We start from the raw sequence: 12880 nt of genomic DNA, 5'->3' as shown, positions 1-12880 counted from the left end.
ACCTACGGCCGTCATTTTTGGCCACCTCGCTCAGAGCCCCCCTCGCCGTATGAGTGCGGAGGATTTTTTCCGTCGTTGAAAATTAGAGAATTATTAATGTTTTACAAAATTCCCCATTCTCTCTGCTGCCCCCGCTGGCGGCAGCGGGAGGGACTAGAAAACCGGGAAGTGTCCTGCCTCACTCAGTCTCTGCCAGATCCAGGAAGCGAGAGGATCACGGCTCTCTGAGGTGCGAATAACACTGAACGCACGTCTACTCCACGGTGAGTCCCCTCGACGCGGCTGTAAGGTGGCTGCAGCCGTTTTTAAACACGTTTGTGTTCACAAAATGAATTTTGGATATCGGGTGTCTGCAGCCCAATTGTTTGCTTCGCCTTTTTTTTAGCAAGTTTGTGTTCACAAAATGAATTTTGGTTGTCGGGTGGCTGCAGCCCAATTGTTTGCCTCGCCTTTTTTTTTGCACAAGTTTGTGTTCACAAAATGAATTTTGGTTGTTGGGTGGCTGCAGCCCAAATGTTTACCTCGCCTTTTTGACATACTTGTGTTCACAAAATGAATTTTGGTTGTCGGGTGTCTGCAGCCCAATTGTTTGCCTCTCCTTTTTTTTAACAAGTTTGTGTTCACAAAATGAATTTTGTTTGTCCGGTGTCTGCAGCCCAATTGTTTGCCTCGCCTTTTTTTTAACCAGATTGTTTTCACAAATTAATTTTGGTTGTCGGGTATCTGCAGCCCAATTGTTTGCCTCGCATTTTTTTTAAACAAGTTTGTGTTCACAAAATGAATTTTGGATATCGGGTGTCTGCAGCCCAATTGTTTGCCTCGCGTTTTTTAAGCAAGTTTGTGTTCACAAAATGACTTTTGGTTTTCGGGTGTCTGAAGCCCAATTGTTTGCCTCGCATTTTTTTTTAACAAGTTTGTGTTCACAAAATGATTTTGGTTGTCGGTGGCTGAGTCCCAATTGTTTGCCTTGGCTTGGCTTTTTAAATAGTTGCAACAGTTGGATGCCTGCCCAAGCATCCATACGGCCCACAATGTCTATACTAGCCCTCTGGAAACCAGTACCTTCGGCCCGCAACACCCATACTAGCGCAACAGACAGCTCCACCCCCCCCCCCCCCCCCCCCCACTGGTGAGCAGTATTAGAATTGGTGGAGAGGTGTAATATTGCGTTAGTGACCAGCCTTCCCGTGCGATGCTGGGACCCCACGCGTCCCACTTAGTCTAGTATATATTGTAAATAGCTGGAGTCCCAGCACTGAGCCTTGCGGTGCCCCACTAGTCACTAGTCCTGCCATTCTGAAAATGACCCGTTTATTCCTAATTGTTATTTCATGTTTGCAGCCAGTTCTCCATACTCATCAATACTGAACCACCAACACCGTGTGCTTTCAGTTTGTGTACTAATCTCTTAGGTGGGACCTTGTCGAAATCCTCCTGAAAGTCCAGATATAACACATCCAATGGTTCTCCCCTATACACTCTACCAGTTACATCCTCGAAAAATTATATCAGATCCGTCAGACATGATTTACCTTTCGTAAATCCATGCTGACTTTGTCCAATGATTTCACCACTTTTCAAAAATGTGCTGCTATCCCATCTTTAATAACTGACTCTAGCAGTTTCCCCACTACCGATGTTAGACTAACTGGTCTGTAATTCCCCGGCTTCTCTCTCCCTCCCCTTTTAAAAAGTGTGGTTACATTAGCTGCCCTCCAATCGTCAGGAACTACTCCAAAAGAGTTTTGAAAAATTATCACTAATGCATCCACTATTTCTGGACCTACTTCATTAAGTACTCTGGGATGCAGCCTATCTTACCCTGGGGGTTTATCGGCCTTCAATGCATTCAATTTACCTAACACCACTTCCCGGCTAACCTGGATTTCACTCAGTTCCTCCATCTCCTTTGACCCGCGGTCCCCTGCTATTTCCGGCAGATTATTTATGTCTTCCTTAGTGAAGACGGAACCAAAGTAGTTATTCAATTGGTCCGCCATGTCCTTGTTTCCCATGATCAATTCACCTGTTTCTGACTGCAAGGGACCTACATTTGTTTTAACTAATCTCTTTCTCTTCACATATCTATAAAAACCTTTGCAGTCAGTTTTAATGTTCACTGCCAGTTTTCTTTCATAATTTAATTACCTTTCCTAATTAAACCCTTTGTCCTCCTCTGCTGGTCTCTGAATTTCTCGTAGACCTCTTGTCGGCTGCTTTTTCTGGTTAATTTGCACGCTTCATATTTTGCTTTGATACTACCCCTGATTTCCTTTGTTATCCACGGATGCACTGCCTTCCCTGATTTATTATTTTGCCAAACTGGGATGAACAATTTTTGTAGATCATCCATGCAGTCTTTAAATGCCTTTCATTGCATATCCACCATCAACCCTTTAAGAATTAATCGCCAGTCAATCTTAGCCAATTCACGTCTCATACCCTCAAAGTTACCTTTCTTTAAATTCAGAACCATTGTTTCTGAATTAACCATGTCACTCTCCATCCTAATGAAGAACTAAACCATATTATGGTCACTCTTGCCCAAGGAACCACGCAAAACAAGACTGCTAACTAACCCTTCCTCATTACTCAATATCCAGTCAAGAATAGGCTGCTCTCTCGTTGGTTCATCTACATGTTGGTTTAGAAAACTATCCCGCACACATTCCAAGAAATCCTCTACCTCAGCACCCCTGCCAATTTGATTCACCCAATCTATATGTAGATTGAAGTCACCCATTATAACTGTTTTACCTTTGTTGCACGCATTTCCAATTTGTTGTTTGATGCCATCCCCAACTTCACTACTGCTGTTAGATGGCCTGTTCACAACACGCACTAGCGTTTTCTGCCCCTTAGTGTTTCGCAGCTCTACCCATATCGATTCCACATCCTCCAAGCTAATGTCCTTCCTTTCCATTGCGTTAATCTCCTCTCTAACCAGCAACGCTACACCACCTCCTTTTCCTTTCTGTCTATTCCTCCTGAATATTGAATAGCCCTGGATGTTCAGCTACCAGCCTTGGTCACCCTGGAGCCATGTCTCTGTGATCCCAACTATATCATAATCATTAATAGCTATCTGCACATTCAACTCATCTACCTTGTTACGAATGCTCCTTGCATTGAGACACAAAGCCTTCAGGCTTGTTTTACAACGCTCTTGCCCCTTATACAATTATGTTGAAAAGCGGCCCTTTTTGATTTTTGACCTGGATTTGTCTGCCTGCCACTTTTACTTTTCAACTTGCTACCTATTACTATTACCCCCATTTTACACCCCTCTGTCTCTCTCCTCACACATTTAAGAACCCCGCCACCTCTTATTATCTGTTTATTATTGCTTTATTCTCCCCCCCCTACATGTTGGGTTGGAGTGCTTTCCTGCTCTGCCTCCTGCCTCATACGCAGTCGACTAGCTTTCTCTATTTGAGTCCCTCGCCCCAACCATTCCAGTTTAAAGTCTCCGCGGTAGCCTTTACAAATCTCCCCGCAAGAATATTGGTCCCCCTCGGGTTCAAGTGCAACCCATCCTTTTTGTACAGGTCGCATCTTGCACAAAAGAGGTCCCAATGATCCAAAAATTTGAATCCCTGCCTTCTGCACCAGTCCTTCAGCCACGCATTTATCCTCCACCTCCCTCCATTCCTACTCTCACTATCGCGTGGTACAGGCATTAATGCCGAGATTGTTACATTTGCGGTCCTTCTTTTTCACTCTCCTCCTAACTCTCTAAATTCTCCTTTCAGGACCTCTTCTCTTTTTCAACCTATGTCACTGATACTTATATGTACCACGACCTCGCGCTCCTCTCCCTCCCATTTCAGGGTATCTTGGAGACGTTCAGACACATTCCAGACCCTGGCACAAGGGAGGCACACTTCTATCCCGGTCTCCCGACTGCGTGCACAGAATCGCCATTCTGACCCCTAACAATAGAGTCCCCTATTACTAATGCCCTCCTCTTCTTTTCCTTACCCGTCTGAGCAACAGGACCGGTTTCTGTACCGGAGGCCCGGCCGCTGTTGCTACCCCCAGGTAAGCTGTCCCCCCCAACAGTACTCAAACAGGAATACTTATTGTCAAGGTGTACAGTCACCGGGGTACTCTCTAGTTCCTGCCTGAGCCCCTTGCCCCTCCTCACCGTGGCCTATTTGCCTGCCTCCTGTGGTCTTGGAGGGACCACCTCTCTGTAACTCCTCTCAATTACTTCCTCGCTCTCCCTGACCAGACGGAGGTCATCGAGCTGCTGCTCCAGGGTGTCCCATCTCGACGCACCTGGCGCAGATGTGGACGTCTGGAATGCTATCAGATTCCCCCATCTCGACGCACCTGGCGCAGATGCGGACGGCTGGAAGGCTATCAGATTCCTTGACCTCCCACATCCGACATCCAGAACAGTAAACTGCCCTGGCACTCATACTCCCCTCTTACCTAGGATATAATACAAAGTACATAATAATACAATACAAACTGCTGGAAGAAATCAGCAGGGATCTGACTCTCAATCAGCTGCTCCCTCTTGTCTGCTTCCACCAATCAGCGGCTTCCTCAAGCCCACTTGTTTTGAAATGCGAATGGAACTTGGAATATTACAGATTTGTGTTCCTCCTCCCTCTGTGACCGCTCCAACGGCTCTCGGGCCTCTGCAAGAAGCAATCTTAGACATAGGTCGGCAGAGATTGGACCAGGGAAGATAGGATGTATTCGAGGTACGTGGAAATCATTTCCGTGTGACAGGAGCAGGCAGGAACAATGGGTCTGTCAGGGCAGCTGTGTTTGAGGATTTTGGAGAGAAGGTACAAACGGGCAGTGCTTGATCTTCTAATTCCCGTGGTCTATTTCTGGGCCTGTGGCACAATGCAGCATGGTGACCATCATCTCCTTTTCATTTCTCTGCTTCAGTCATATAGCCTGGCGGCACAGAAAGGGTACAATGCTGTGGCTATATCGGCCGCCGACGCTGCCACATTTGTAATGCTTCGAAGTACTGAGTATAGAAGTTGGGAGGTCATGTTGCATTTGTATAAGCCGTTGGTGAGATCGCATTTAGAATATTGTGTGTAGTTCTGGGCACCGTGTATAGGGAAGATATTGTCGTGCTTGAAAGGGTTCAGAGTAGATTTACGAGGCTTCTTCCAGGACTAGAAGGTCTGATCTATATGGAGAGGTTGAGTACGCTGGGTCTCTATTCCTTGGAGCACAGGATGATGAGGGGTGATCTTATAGAGGTGTGTACAATAATTGGAGGAATAGATGGGGTTCATACACAAAATCCCTTGCCCAGAGTAGCGGAATAGAAGACCAGAGGACATAGGTTCAAGGTGAAGGGGAATGGATGTAATAGGAATCTGGGGAGTAACTTTTTCACACAAAGGGTGGTGGGTGTATGGACCAAGCTGCCAGAGGAGGCTGGGACTATCCCAAAGTTTGAAAAACAGTTAGTAAGAGACATGGATAGGCCAGGTTTAGAGGGATATGGACCAAGCGCAGGCAGTTGGGATTAGTGTAGCCGGTGTTGGCAAGTTGGGGGAAGGACCTGTTTCTACACTGTATCAATCTATGATTGTGGTCCTTAACTCCAAGAAGACCAAGGAGCTCATTGTAGACTTCAGGACGTCTAGAGGCGGAACGCACACCCCCAACCACATCCACGGGACGGAGGTGAAACGTGTTTCCAGCTTCAGGTTCCTGGGGGTCAACATCTCCGATGACCTCTCTTGGACACACAATACCTCAACTTTGGTCAAGAAGGCTCACCCGCGTCTCTTCTTCCTGAGGAGACTGAAGTAGGTCCATCTGTCTCCTCAAATTCTGGTGAACATCTACCGCTGCACCATCGAGAGCATCCTTACCAAATGTATCACAGTATGGTATGGCAACTGCTCTGTCTCCGACCGGAAAGCACTGCAGAGGGTGGTGAAAATTGCCCAACGCATCACCGGTTCCTCGCTCCCCTCCATTGAGTCTGTCCAATGCAAGCGTTGTCTGCGAAGGGCGCTCAGCATCGCCAGGGACTGCTCTCACCCCAACCATGGACTGTTTACCCTCCTACCATCCGGGAGGCACCAGGCCTCTCCGTTGCCGGACCAGTAGGTCCAGGAGCAGCTTCTTTCCTGCGGCTGTCACACTGCTCAACACTGTACCTCGGTGACTGCAAATCAGCCCCAGCCCCCCCCCCCCCCCCCCCCCCTACACTCCTCCCACAGGAAAAACACTATGACTGTATGCATGTAAATATATATTAATTTATTGAAATCGTATTCTATATCGCTCTTCCTGGGAGATGCTAACTGCATTTCGTTGTCTCTGTACTGTACACTGACAATGACAGTTGAATCTGAATATGAATCGGATCTGTGATTCTTTAAAGAAAAACATTTTGAAATCGTCGGAACAGCGGAATAGCGGTGGATGTCCTGCCTAATATATGAGGGGGAAAGAGTAACGAGAGAGAGAGAGATATTTGTACCCCAGCAAGCAAAGCTCTGTGTGGAGCCACGGGAGATGGACAAGAACTTGAATGAGTCTTTCTCCTCTGTATTTACCGTGGAGAAAGACAGGAGAAAGGAGGAACTAGGGGCTGTCAATGGAAGTATCTTGAGAGCAGTCAGTGTTACGGTCGAAGTGGCGCTGAAGGTACTTTCGTGTATGAAGGTAGATAAATCTCCATGGCCTGATCAGATATTATTCCGACCACATTAACGGAAACCAGAGAGGGGCAAGCAAAATTGTATAGGCATATGGATGAGAAGGGAATGGAGGGTTATGGCATGAGTGCAGGCAGGTGGGACTAAGGGAAAAAAGTTGTTCGGCACGGACTTGTAGGGCCGAGGTGGCCTGGCACCTTACTTTCACCTTACTTGCCAAAGCAACCTCATATCTTCTTTTAGCTTTTCTAATTTATTTCTTAAGATTCTTTTTACATCCCTTATACTCCTCAAGCACCTCATTTACTTCATGCTGCCTATAATTATTGTAGATCTCCCTCTTTTTCCGAACAAGATAACCAATTTTGAAAACCAGGCTCTTTCCAATTTTTACTGTTTCCTTTCAACCGAACAGGAACATAAAGATTCTGTACTCTTAAAATGTCCCCTTTAAATGTCCTCCATTTCCCTTCTACATCCTTCCCATAAAACAAAATGTCCCAATTCACTCCTTTTAAATCATTTCGCACCTCATCAAAGTTAGCCTTTCTCCAATCAAAAATCTCAACCCTAGGTCCAGTTCTGACCCTCTCCATAATTATATTGAAACTAATGGTATTGTGATCACTGGGCCCGAAGTGCTCCCCAACGCATACCTCCGCCACCTGTCCCGTCTCATTTCCTAACAGGGGGTCCAGCACTGCCCCTCCTCCAGTAGGTACCTCTATGTATTGCTGCAAAAAACTATCCTACACACATTTTACAAACTCCAAACCATCCAGCCCTTTTACAGAATGTGTGTCCCTGTCTATGTGTGGAAAGTTGAAATCTCACAATCACTACCTTGTGCTTACTACTAATATCTGCTATCTCCTTACATATTTGCTCTTCCAATTTTCGATCCCCATTTGGCGGTCTATAATACACCCCTATAAGTGTTGCTACACCTTTCCCACTTCTCAGTTCCACCCAAATAGCCTCCCTAGATGAGCCCTCCAATCTATCCTGCCAAAGCATAATATCTCCCCTGACTAGCAATGCAACACCTCCACCTCTTGCCCCTCCTTTGGTTGACAAAAGTGTCAGTACTTATTTTACTTTGTAACTCATGGTATTAACCATATTTATAGCAAAAGGATAACGAGGGATAAAATTGGTCCATTGGAGAAACAGAGTGGGCAGCTATATGCAGAGCCAAAAGAGATGGGGGAGATATTGAACAATTTCTTTTCTTCGGTATCACCAAGGAGAAGTTTATAGAATTATGTGAGGTAAGGGAAACTAGTAGAGTAGCTATGGATACTATGAGTTTCAAAGTAAAAGGAGTACTGACACTTTTGAAAAATATAATAGAGGTTAAGTCTCCAGGTCCTGACAGGATATTCCCTAGGACATTGAGGGAAGTTAGTGAAGAAATAGTCGGGGTTATGACAGAAATATTTCAAATGTCATTTGAAACAATAATAGTCCCGGAGGATTGGCGTACTGCGCATGTTGTTCCATTGTATAAAAGGGTTCTAAGAGTAAACTTAGCAATTATAGACCTGTTAGTTTGACCAGTTGTTGGCAAATTAATGGAAAAGATACTTAGAGATAATATATATAAGCAGCTGGTTAAACAGGGTATGATTAGGAACAGTCAGCATGGGTTTGTGCCTGGAAGGTCATGTTTGACTAATCTTCTTGAATTTTTTTGAAGAGGTTACTAGGGAAATTGACGAGGGTAAACAGTGGATGTTGTCTATATGGACTTTAGTAAGGCCTTTGACAAGGTTCCTCATGGAAGGTTGGTTAAGAAGGTTCAACTGTTGGGTATAAATGCAGGAGTAGCAAGATGGATTCAACAGTGGCTGAATGGGAGAAGCCAGAGGGTAATGGTGGATGGTTGTTTGTCGGGTTGGAGGCAGGTGACTAGTGGGGTGCCTCAGGGATCTGTGTTGGGTCCTTTGTTGTGTGTCATGTACATCAATGATTTGGATGAACGTGTGGTAAATTGGATTAGTAAGTATGCAGATGATACCAAGATAGGGGGTGTTGTGGATAATGAAGAGGATTTCCAAAGTCTACAGAGTGATTTAGGCCATTTAGAAGAATGGGCTGAAAGATGGCAGATGGAGTTTAATGATGATAAATGTGAGGTGCTACACCTTTGCAGGACATACATGGTAAATGGTAGGGAATTGAAGAATACAGTTGAACAGAGGGATCTGGGAATAACCGTGCATAGTTCCTTGAAGGTGGAATCTCATATAGGTAGGATGGTAAATAAAGCTTTTGTGCGCTGAAGATCTATAGTTGGAAAGTTACTAGAGAATATTCTGAGGGATATGATATGCAGGCATTTACACGGACAAGGGATGATTAGAAATAGTCGGCATGGTTTTGTTGGTGGCAGGTCATGTCTCACAAATCTGTTTTTTTGAAGACGTGACCAACAAAGTCGATGAGGGCAGTGCAGTAGATGTTTTATATGTGGTGTTCAGTAAAGCATTCGACAAGATTCGTCATGGTAGCTTGCTCTGGAAAGTTAGATCGCATGGGATCCAAGGGGAGATTGCTGAATGGAAAGAAAATCGCGTTCTTGGAAGAAAGCAGAGGGTGATGCTGGAAGGTTGCTTCTCGGACTGGAGAAATATGACTAGTGGTGTGCCTCATGGGTCGGTGCTGGGCCTGTTACTGTTTATCATCTATACCAACGATTTGGATGAGAAGAAACTAGGCAAGATTAGCAGGTTTGCACATGATACAAAGATGGTTGGTTAGGCAGGAAGTGAAGATGGTTATGAAAAATTGCAGCAGGATCGTGATTCTATAAGGAAAAATTGCAGAAAAATTGCAACGAGAGAGCAGGCTATTCTAGATTGGGAATTGAGTAATGACGAAGGGTTAGTTAGCAGTCATGTTGAGCGTGGGCCCTTGGGCAAGAGTGACCATAATATGGTTCAGTTCTTCTTTAGGAAGGAGAGTGCCATTGTTAATTCAGAAACAAGGGTCCTGAACATAAAGAAAGGTAACTTTGAGGGTATGAGACATGAATTGGCCAAGATAGACTGGCAATTGATTTAATGACTGCAGGGACGAACTACAATAATTGTTCATCCCAGTTTGGCTACAAAATAAATCAGGTAAGGTAGTGCATCCGTGGATACCCAGGGAAATCAGGGATAGTATCAAAACAAAAGATGAAGCGTACAAATTAGCCAGAAAAAGCAGCCTACCAGAGGACTGGGAGAAATTCAGTCCAGTAGATGACAACGGGCTTAATTAGAAAAGGGAAAATAGATTATGAAAGCAAACTGGCAGGGAACATAAAAACTGACTGAAAAAGCTTTTATAGATATGTGAAGAGAAAAAGATTAGTTAAAACAAATGTAGGTCCCTTGCAGTCAGAAACAGGTGAATTGATCATGGGGAACAAGGACATGGCAGACCAATTGAATAACTACTTTTGTTCTGTCTTCACTAATGAAGACATAAATTATCTGCCGGAAATAGCAGGGGAACGGGGGTCAAATGAGACGGAGGAACTGAGTGAAATCCAGGTTAGCCGGGAAGTGGTGTTAGGTAAATTGAATGGATTAAAGGCCGATAAATCCCCAGGGCCAGATAGGCTGCATCCCAGAGTACTTAAGGAAGTAGCCCCAGATATAATGGATGCATTAGTGATAAATTTTCAAAACTCTTTAGATTCTAGAGTAGTTCCCGAGGATTGGAGGGTAGCTAATGTAACCACACTTTTTAAAAAGGGATGGAGAGAGAAAACGGGGAATTACAGACCATTTAGTCTAACGTCGGTAGTGGGGAAACTGCAAGAACCAGTTAAAAAAGGTGGGATAGCAGCACATTTGGAAAGTGGTGAAATCATTGGACAAAGTCAGCATGGATTTATGAAGGGTAAATCATGTTGACGAACCTTATAGAATTTTTCGAGGATGTAACTAGTAGAGTGGATAAGGGAGAACCGGTGGATGTGTTTTATCTGGACTTTCAGAAGGCTTTCGACAAGGTCCCACATGAGAGATTAGAATACAAACTTAAAGCACACGGTATTGGGGGTTCAGTATTGATGTGGATAGAGAACTGGCTGGCAGACAGGAAGCAAAGAGTAGGAGTAAACTGGTCCTTTTCACAATGGCAGGCAGTGACTAGTGGGGTACCGCAATGCTCAGTGCTGGGACCCCAGCTATTTACGATATATATTAATGATTTGGACGAGGGAATTGAATGCAACATCTCGAAGTTTGCGGATGAAACGAAGCTGGGGGGCAGTGTTAGCTGTGAGGAAGATGCTAGGAGGCTGCAAGGTGACTTGGATAGGCTGGGTTAGTGGGCAAATGCATGGCAGATGCAGTATGTTGTGGATAAATGGCAGGTTATCCACTTTGGTGGCAAAAACAGGAAAGTAGACAATTATCTGAATGGTGGCCGATTAGGAAAGGGGTAGTTGCAACGAGACATGGGTTCATGGTACACCAGTCATCAAAAGTAGGCAGGCAGGTGCAGCAGGCAGTGAAGAAGGCGAATGGTATGTTAGCATTCATAGCAAAAGGATTTGATTATAGGAGCAGGGAGGTTCTACTGCAGTTGTACATGGTATTGGTGAGACCAAATCTGGAGTATTGTGTACAGTTTTGGTCTCCTAATCTGAGGAAAGACATTCTTGCCATAGATAGAGTACAGAGAATGTTTACCAGACTGATTCCTGGGATGTCAGGGCATTCATATGAAGAAAGACTGGATAGACTCGGTTTGTACTCGATAGAATTTAGAAGATTGAGGGGGGATCTTATAGAAACTTACAAAATTCATAAGGGGTTGGACAGGCGAGATGCATGAAGATTGTTCCCGATGGGGGGGGAGTCCAGAACAAGGGGCACAGTTTAAGGATAAGATCTTTTAGGACCGAGATGAGGAAAATACTTTTCACACAGAGAGTGGTGAATCTCTGGAATTCTCTGCCACAGAAGGTAGTTGAGGCCAGTCCATTGGCTATATTTAAGAGGGAGTTAGATGTGGCCCTTGTGGCTAAAGGGATCATGGGGTTTTGTAGAGAAGGCAGGTACAGGATACTGAGTTGGATGATCAGCCATGATCATATTGAATGGTGGAGCAGGCTCGAAGGGCCGGATGGCCTCTACTCCTGCACCTATTTTCTATGTTTCTATGATCCTGATCAATTAGTCGTGGACTGAGGAATGGTTGATGGAATTGAATGCAGAAACAAATGTAAGGGACGTCTTTTGGGAAGTCTAACATGAGCAGGCAGTGAAGAAAGCGAATGGCATGTGCAGGCTCGAAGGGCCGCATGGCCTACTCCTGCACCTCTTTTCTATGTTTCTATGTCCCTTTGTCTTGTCCTTCGACTCGGTTCAGGGACCTCCACAGTTCTTTCTGGTTTGGTAGAGATTTATTTGACCCTACTTCAAGCTCATCTACCGTATTCGTTCTTCAAGATGTGGACACTTATACATCGGCGAGACCAAACGTAGATTGGGCGAACGTTTCACTGAAGACCTTCACTCAGTCCACGTGAACCTACCTGGACTCCCGGTTGCTAAACACTTTAGTTATCTTTCCCAATGCCATATTCACCTTCCTGTCCCAGGTCTCCTCCATTGACAGAGGGGCTAAACGCATTTTGGAAGAACACCATTCCATATTTCGCTCGGGAAGCTATACTAAAGACACCACTACAGCAGAGTGGTATGAATATTGATTTCGCTAAAGTCAAGTCACCCCGATATTCCCCCTCTCTCTATTTTGCGAACCCGCCCCCTCACAGTTTCTGCCCAACAATATTATATTCCATTTACCCGACTTCTGCAATATATCGACAAAACAATTGTTCATTAAAACAATTTATTATTATCAGTGTTATATCTTTCAATATAGTCTATTAAATAAAACTTAAACTTTTAAATTCCAAATTAAATCATCTTATTCTGCCTCTTCACCCCGTCTCTCCATGTCGGCGGAATCTACGGCCACCTCCTGGTAGTCCTTCTCCAGCGACGCCATGTCCACCCGCGCGTCCTGGAACTCCCCTTCCTCCAGCCCCTCTCCCACGTACCAGTGGACAAAGGCCCGCATGGCGTACATCTAGTCGAACTTGAGGTTGAGGCGGGTCCAGGCCATGGAGATGGCGGTGGTGTTGCTCAGCATGCAGAAGGCGCGTTGCACCTTGGCCAGGTCACCCCCTTGCACCACAGTCGGGGGCTGGTAGTTGA

General features: G+C 45.1%; 1 protein-coding gene across 1 annotated transcript in view; it reads right to left on the bottom strand.

Annotated features, from left to right (window-relative positions):
* LOC116967622 (alpha-2-macroglobulin-like) overlaps nt 1-12880 on the bottom strand; it is a 645420-nt gene that overhangs the window by 22102 nt on the left and 610438 nt on the right. The gene's annotated exons all lie outside the window — the stretch shown is intronic.

This window comes from Amblyraja radiata, chromosome 40 (assembly GCF_010909765.2).
Source record: "Amblyraja radiata isolate CabotCenter1 chromosome 40, sAmbRad1.1.pri, whole genome shotgun sequence".
Classification (NCBI taxonomy): Eukaryota; Metazoa; Chordata; class Chondrichthyes; order Rajiformes; family Rajidae; genus Amblyraja; species Amblyraja radiata.
This window is presented reverse-complemented; position numbering and strand designations above follow the sequence as displayed.